An 8,531-nucleotide genomic window follows, 5' to 3' on the forward strand; every position below is an offset into this window, starting at 1 on the left:
TTGTTGATTGTGCATCATTGAAACCATTCAGGTATCTGAAGGTCTGTATCATATCTCCTCTGCACCTCCTCTCCTCCAGGGTATACATATTTAGGTCCTTTAGTCTCTCCTTGTAAGTCAATTGTTGGAGACCCTCCACCATTTTGGTTGCCCTTCTCTGGACCACCTCCATCCTGTCTCTGTCCCTTTTGAGATATGGTCTCCAGAACTGAACACAGTACTCTAGGTGAAGCCTCACCAAGGACCTGTTCAAGGGGATTATCACCTCCTTTTTCTTACTGTTTATTCCTCTCTCTATGCAGCCCAGCATTCTTCTGCATGACTTCCCCCTTGTGTGTTAGTCTTCCCCCTTTATGGATAGGAGAAAGGGACTATTCCCTCTCCTCTTGGGCTACTTGACTCCCTCTTGTTAGAGAAGGGAGGGGGGGGGGTCTGTATCTTCCCTCATCCCATAGTCCCAAAGGCAGGGGGTCAAGAGTGTGCTCCTGGGGCATGATCATGGGAGAGAAACTCTGTCTGGGTTTGGATTCTAACACCTTTCCTCTCTGATGTCCTCTGTTTCCTCCCAGCCTTGATTAAAATGCTGTTTGTAGGCCTCCCCCATGTTCACACTTCAAGCAGGGCATGAGGGGAGGTGTTGTTCTTGAACAACCCTGGTTTTCATGGTGGGTTTACCCTACCCTTGGCTAGTGCGGGGATAATCTGATTTAAAGCACTTAGATCTGGTGTGACAGTGTCTGGCTGTGTCTTTAATAAATCAAGCACTCTTTTGGACGTACCTACTTGAGCTAATAAATCACTTTTTTCTAATTCCTGGCAGGACAGGGCTTTTTGCAGCATTTCTGTTTCATTTTTACTCTGTTTTAACTGCTTGGGTTGCTGAATTAAGATCCTTTCCTGTTGTGTGTTCTGCATGGACAAGGACTGGCAGTGTGTATCCAGCTCAGGCAGCCTACCTGCCAATTGCTCTTCCCCCTGCTCCTTTGTTTTTAAAAGTGGTTTGGTCTGAGTCAGCTCCTGTTCTAAGGTGTGCTTTATAGCTATTAATTTATCAAGGTCTGATTGATGAGCCTTTTGAGAAAACTATAGATTCTCCCTGTCTCGGTTTAATTTCTCTACCTTCCTGTTCAGCTCTGAATTTGCATTTCTAAATCAGCCATTTTGAGGTCCATATTCAAAAGCATTTAGCCAGCTTGCTAAGATGTTAGCCGGCTAGATGAATATTTGTGAACTTATCTGGTTACATTCTAGCTGGTTAATAAGTTAATTGGCTAGAATTAAGCAGGCTAAGTTGGAAGCGTTCCAAGGGCATTACTGGGAGGAGTTGAGTTAGCAGTTAGTTAGCCGGCTAATTCCGATATTCAGAGATAACCGGATGACTTAGCCAGCTAAGTCTGGTCAGGCCAAAGAGCTGTCCTAAAGTTAGGCAGTTACAGTTAGCCGGCTAACTTTAAGATAGATGCCTATATTCAATAGTGCGGTTTGATTATTGAATACCCCTCCAGAGTTAGCTGAGTAAGTTTATCCATCTAACTTTGATAGCCAGACTGTGTTTGAATATGAACCTCTTTCAGTATTTACTTCTATGTTTCTTTGAATGTTATTTCTTTACTTTCAGCAACATTAGCAGTTACTTTTGCTTGAGTTAACTGTTTTGTTTGTTTGGGTTTTTTTTTCCCAGAAACGTAATTTCTTTTATAAACATTTGTGCCTGGGATTCAGATTGCAGTTTCCATGAGTGTATTGTCTCCTGCTGTGTTTTTATTATCTCCGGATTAACTCTGTGCTGTTCTTAGTCCTTGATTTTTTTTACTCTACCTTTATGTTTCATCCTCACTTGGGCTACTGTTAAAGCTTTTTTTTGGCTTTCTTTCTCAGGTACTTGTGATTGATTACTTGCTAATTGTTCTTCAAGTGTTTTAATTTGAAGCAGTGCTGATTTAACTTCTTTTTCTTGTTTAGTCACAGCTTCAACTACATTCTGGAGTTCAGTTTTAGGGTGCTCTGTTTCATTCTCTAGCAGCTGATTAGATATCATTAACTGTGTGTAATCATTTTGTGATAACTTTCACAGTAAGAGAGTTGCTACTGTTATATATTATAGTCTGCAAGAGTTTTTAAAGATACCTTTAATGAGCTAATTAAGTATTCCAGTGCAGTGACATAAACATTATTTGCTGACTCTTAGGTGTGAATAAGTTTCTTTCAGATTTGTCCTTACTAAGCTGAGATGATGCTGTGCATCTTCTTTAAGAGCATACATTTGGGGAATTTTCAGTAATGCCTTATTTTCCAGTTCTATCAGATTGCCCTCATCACCCCCCTCCCCCACCCCTGCCCCAAGGGAACTAGCAGGGCTCAGAAATTAACACTTATTTTACCTTATTTATTTGATCTTACTTCAGAAATGAATGGGAAGCATAAACAAATGGGAGAAATAACAGGCATTTCATTTGTGGAACCCCCTTCTTTGTAATCGGGGGGGGGGGGGGGGGACGGGACGGGGGACTATGAATGAAGCAATTGGTGTCCCATTCATTATATATATTTTTTTAATTTATTCCAAACAAATGCACATTCCTATAGGGCAGGATAGTGGACTGGAAATACAGAATCAAAGCCAGTGAATACTTATTCTTTGTGTTTGTCTGTCTGCAGGGTTATCTGCAGACAGACTGAAGAGAAGTACAGCCTTGCCAACTTTCTCAGTTTAATCTCTTTCAAACAGTTATTGTATGTGCAAAAGGAGAGAGTCAGCAGTGCACACACCTTTTTTGCACACATTGTAAGAAATAGCCCTAAAAAAACCAGACAGTTTGTGCCACTAGCAAGCGATTGAATCTGCTTGGCAAGTCGATATTGTGCTTGAAAATCACAGCAGTGAAGTCAGTCTGTGTACTTGATTGAATGTGTGTGACACACATTCATTCAGTATTAGAGTGATAGTGGTGCGTGCTGGTATAGAGTAAATAAAGTATATTGTGATATCAAAACCCCCAGAAAGCACGTCCAATTCTATCAAGGCTCTGTAAGGAAAAGGGAGAGAAAGGAATGGCAGCAAGCAGGAAAATGGCAGAGGCATAGGATTGGGTGCTGCTGCAGAGCCAGCCGATCCTCTCAGAAGTATAAGCAGTAAAAGTAGCAAATGAGGAAAAATGAAGCCCTTCCACTAGATTTAAGAAAGACTGTTTTAATCAGAGAAAGCCAGGACTAGAAGCTGGCACAAGCCATAAGAAATTGCAATTGGGAGAACGTGAGTGCATGTTCCACTCATAAGAATATAAGAAATGCCATACTGGGTCAGACCAAGGGTCCATCAAGCCCAGCATCCTGTTTCCAACAGTGGCCAATCCAGGCCATAAGAACCTGGCAATTACCCAAACACTAGATAGATCACAAGCTACTAATGCTTATTAATTATCATAATAGCAGTTTATGGATTTAACCTCTAGGAACTTATCCAAACCTTTTTTAAACCCGGTAACACTAACTGCCATAACCACATCCTCTGACAATGAATTCCAGAGTTTAACTATGTGCTGAGTGAAAAACAATTTTCTTTGATTTGTTTTAAATGAGCTACTTGCTAACTTCATGGAGAGCCCCCTGGTCCTTCTATTATTTGAGAGAGTAAATAACCGATTTACATTAACATATTCAAGTGTTTCATGATTTTGTAGACTTCTGTCATATCCCCTCAGTCGTCTCTTCTCCAAACTGAACAGCCCTAACTTCTTTAGCCTTTTCTCATAGGGCAGCCGATCCATGCCCCATATCATTTTGGTCACCATTCTCTACACTTTCTCCAGTGCAGCTATATCTTTTTTGAGATACGATGACCAGAATTGCACACAGTATTCAAGGTGTAGTCTCACCATGGAGCGATACAGAGGCATTATGACATCCTCCATTTTATTTTCCATTTCCTCTTGTTCTGGAGCAGGATAAAAAGATGGAAGAGCCATCTTAGGCTGCCATTAACAGGGCAGTAGCATGGACAGGGACAGCATAAGTGCAACATTCAAAACCAACACACTCTTCCATGATTACTGCTTCTGAAGTAATGGAGGTAGTATTGAGGAAGAATCATTTCTGGGATTCCAAAAATCAGAAGTTATCAAAGAATTAATAGCCAAAGAGAATTTGGGAGCTCTAGCCAGTAGCATCTTAGTCTCCAGTAAGGATGGGGGGGGGGGGGAGGGAGCGAGTTATATAATACTGAATGTGTTGATGATAACTACCTTTAGAAAGATCAGGCAGTATAGGTAAAAAGAATGAGCAATGCCCATGGCCTTTTACCTGATGGTCATCCCTCAACCTCAACTCCAGTGCCAGAACAGCAGCAGCCTCAAGGTTACAGAGAGGGGATCTTGAAATACATTCATGGTCTAAAGGCTCTTTAAAGTAGCGAGGGCCTGTTTCTTGCTCAGTGTTTTCACTGTAGTAAGGCCTTCTGACGAGGGAAGGTACTGGGGCATCTGACAAATGATAGTATTTGGGATCATCTACAGAAACACCACCTGCTACCATTGGCATCAGAGGACTATGACTGTATGAGCCTGGAACCCCCCCCCTCTTCCACTCAAAGCAGAAGCCATAGCAATGGGGTTGAAAAGGGGAGGACTTTCCCCTAGCTGAGCCCACAGCCCCTTCCACAAGTCAGATGGCAGGCCAGCAGACTTCTGACATATGTCTGCAGAAGCAAAACATCATAGAAGAAATGGGGTGGTGTTTTGTATCTCAGTCCTGGGGCAAGAGGCAAGCAGTATCCAAAATAGTAGCAAGGTACATCAATAAATGAATACTCTAGATGACATCCCCTGCAGATACTGGAGAATCTGGTCTTTAAACATATATAGCAGCTCTTATCCCCCAATTGCTAAGTGCCCTCCAGATCTACATCTAGTAGTCAGGTTATTTCTACCCTATACAACCAGTGCCATAGGCACATGCAGATGCAGCTGGCCAAGACAGAGGGGAATAGTGTGCAATATACCAGCATCAAGCACAAAAATTGTGCTTGTTGCTGACAGTATATTGGTGGAAGCTGGCCAAGGCAGGGGAAGGCAGAAGCTCTAGTGGAGAACAAGCATCAGAGTGCAGTTGGGTTGAGATGCACACCAAGGAGCTAGATTGTCCCAGTACCTCATGCAATCTCCTATGAAAGATGCTGGAAGTGCTGGCAATTCGATTGTTTGTGACAGACATTGGTGCAAATATGATAATGGCAGTGGAAGATGGGGATCCATTGCTTTGCACATTTGCTGCACCTGGCAGTGAGGGATGCGCCCTGGACCTGAGACTCGAGGATCACATGATTCCAGTCCTAAAGCATCTGATAGAGAGGTGCAGGAAAATAGTGGGGCATTTTCATTGTACCATAAAGGGTCGGTAGCTTCTAGATAAGAGGAGGTAGAATTCAGGATGCTTCATAAGCATCTGATTCAAGATATTGGCACCCAGAGAAATTCCACTTTTCTGAGGTTAGTGGAGCAGAAGACATCCATTCATGACCTATCTTTGAAAACAGAGATAGATGTGAATCACCCCTGGGGAATCATGACTGGAAAGTGATGAGGCAGCTGATACAAATCCTGAAGCACTTTAAGGATGCCACAGATGAGGAATCCTTTTGCGGGTTTTCAGATGCTGAGCTCCAGGATGTAATGAAACTTGAGTGTGACAAGGAAGATAAGATGGCTGAAGAATGAAAGAAATCATAGATGGGCTATGGGAAGCCCTCCAGGCCACTGAGGGTAGCTCTCACATTTCTGACCTGGAGGAGCAAAAGTCCAAGAAGAGGCATCCAGAGGGCCAACAAAGGACTCTGATTCAGATGAGAGAGGCTTACACTTCTTGGAAAGAGGAACGCTGAACATTAGAAAATGCAATGCTTGCACAGCTCATGGCTGAAATAAATAATATTCCTGGATTTGTTTTTGGGTATCATTATCAATGGTCATGCCAAAACCCAAGATCATTTGCTGGAAAAACTTCAAGGAGAAACCCTGAGCAGCATGCATTGCCCCACACTAAGTCGAGATCTTTATTGGAGGGTTCTCCTAGTCCATGGAGTAAGGACAATGACAGTGATGATCACTTCTACCTAGTAAAAAAAAGGAAGTAGTCTGAAGAGAGCTCAGAGGATGAAGCCCCTGGTCCTAGGAGAAGTCACCCGGACTCACTGGCTCTTCCACATACTGTGCGGCCTGTGGAAGAAGTAACTGTGGAAGAGCTAGACAATATTTCTATTTCCAAGAGAGAGAAAGTGTTTAACAGAGTTATTGGGAGCACTTGCACCAGTGTCATCACAAAACTATTGATATAAAGACCAACTGCCATAATCTTGCATGCAAGGTCAGTTCTGTGGGCCGAGTCTTCGCAACCGGTATGATGAAGATGTCAGGACTGATCTGTTGGATCCTGATTGGTACTGTCCTTCTCGTGGAATATGCATCTGCAGTTTCTGCAGGCAGCACAAAGGTAGCTATGCCACTGGTGTGCTGGTGTACCTGGCCAAGTATCATGGATATGACAATGTACATGCATAACCTATAAAGCAAATGTGAATTTGAAATGGAGGATTGAAGCATGTCCAGGACCCTCTTGGAGCTGGAATCTCTCCCTCCATGCTGCTTTCTGCAGACCATGGATTGATTGCTCCTATTGCTTTTTATGGTTGAGATCAGCATTTTTCCTTTGCAAATGGGGGAGAAAATAAGCCCTATTTTTTTTAATCAACTGATTTAGAAAACCTGTTGTCAGTTTGGTTTTTAAACATGGCACAAAGGCTGCTCTCTGTAGATAACCCAATATTATGGAACAGCATGCCTAAAAAAATTAGGAACTGAGGTAACTACCACCACTTTTAAAAAATTACTGAAAACCTGGCTCTGTAATAGGAATTTTGGGAATATCATATCAGGAGATGCTGCACAGGGTTGTAGTTAAGTACTCTAAATCTGCCAATATCTATCTAGACAGCATGGTTTCTACAGATTTTGTCTGTTGTATTTTTTGTTTTTAAATTGTATATATACATTAAATGATTTGTGAACCACATTGACCTTCTGACTATAATGCAATATAGAAATGGTCACTAAGCAAATAAATAAATAAATAAATAAATAATCATGCCTCACACTAAAAGGAAGGCTAAACTGAAGGTTACTTCAATTACCTCAAATATGGAATTGCCGCAGAGGAGTATACCGGAGTGTTCCGTCGTGCCCCCAGCTACTCCCATTGAGAGGAACGCTGAAGGAGGTGACTTGGAGCGAGGTCCCATTTTCCAGGTTGAGGAGATCTCATTAAGTCCGGGAGCGCCGGAAACACCGTCTCCCCCCTGCACTGGTGTGATGAGACCAGGAAAAATGCCAGGGGAAACCCGGGAAACTGCAATATCTTCAGAGAATCTGTGGAATACAGTGGGAGAGAGTGATTTGTGTGCAGAGAAGAAGCCCGACTTGCAGGCATTAATAGAGACACCTGCTCGTGGGGCCTCCGGAACTTTTCCTCTGACCCCTGTGGAGGCGAGTATGCCGTTACCAGAGAACTCTGACCAGAACATCGGGCACAAATCGGGGACAAACCCTAGAGCTCAGGTTGGTAAAACTGTAATTACAAAACCGCTCATAATTACTTTGGATACACTTTGGAATCTTATCGTAAGACTGGAATCCTCAATTTCTTCTTTGACGGAAGCGGTGGTAGAGACTAATAATGCCCTCAAGCTGAACACCAATTCCTTAAAGAATCAGGAAGGGAAAACTGAGAATTTGGACACTCGCATTACTCAAGTAGAAAAAATTCAGCAACATGTAATACAGAATGAGGGGGAAGTCTCCAAAAAAATTGAAAATATTGAAAACGCTACTTGTATATTGAATTTAAGAATACTTAATTTTCCAATCATTAAACAAATGAGTCACATTGAGATTTTTAAGAACTATGTGTCTCATGTTTTGAAAATTCCATCAGGGTGTATGCCGGTAATTGTTAAAGCACACTATATTCTCCAAAAGAAAGATCAAATACAGCATGGAGGAAATGATGGAGATGAATTACCCACATTGGAAATTTCTATCAATATTTCTGAATTGCTTCAAAATCCTCAAGAATTTGAGGTTAAACAAAGAGGGACTCTCTTAGTTAACTTTGCCTTCACCTCTGACAGAGACAATGTACTAAGATTTTTCTTTCGTTCACAATTGTTAACATTCTATGGGCAAAAAGTCTGGGTTTACCCAGATCTAGCCAGAAACACGCAGATGCGAAGAAAAAGATTTCTTGCTCTCAGACAAGAAGTGCTGTCTAAGGGGGGGAGGTTATTTTTTGTTAAAATATCCATGCAGATACTTGGTTAAATTCAACAATGAGAATTACTTGTTTACCAACCCAGACCAACTCAAGGGGCTCTTGGGTATTGTAATTTGAGCATCCGACAATATAATTAAAGCTGGGGGGCTCAATGTTTATATTGCTAGTAATTGCTTGGAATCCGCTCAATATTTCTATGTCTCTCCCAAAAA

At 42.0% G+C, this 8,531-nt stretch overlaps 1 pseudogene; it reads left to right on the forward strand.

Annotated features, from left to right (window-relative positions):
* The first annotated feature begins 5,573 nt into the window (after window positions 1–5,573).
* On the forward strand, window positions 5,574–6,551 carry LOC115088466 (annotated as a pseudogene).
* The last annotated feature ends 1,980 nt before the right edge of the window (window positions 6,552–8,531 follow it).

The sequence above is a fragment of the Rhinatrema bivittatum genome, chromosome 1 (assembly GCF_901001135.1).
Source record: "Rhinatrema bivittatum chromosome 1, aRhiBiv1.1, whole genome shotgun sequence".
NCBI classification, from domain to species: domain Eukaryota; kingdom Metazoa; phylum Chordata; class Amphibia; order Gymnophiona; family Rhinatrematidae; genus Rhinatrema; species Rhinatrema bivittatum.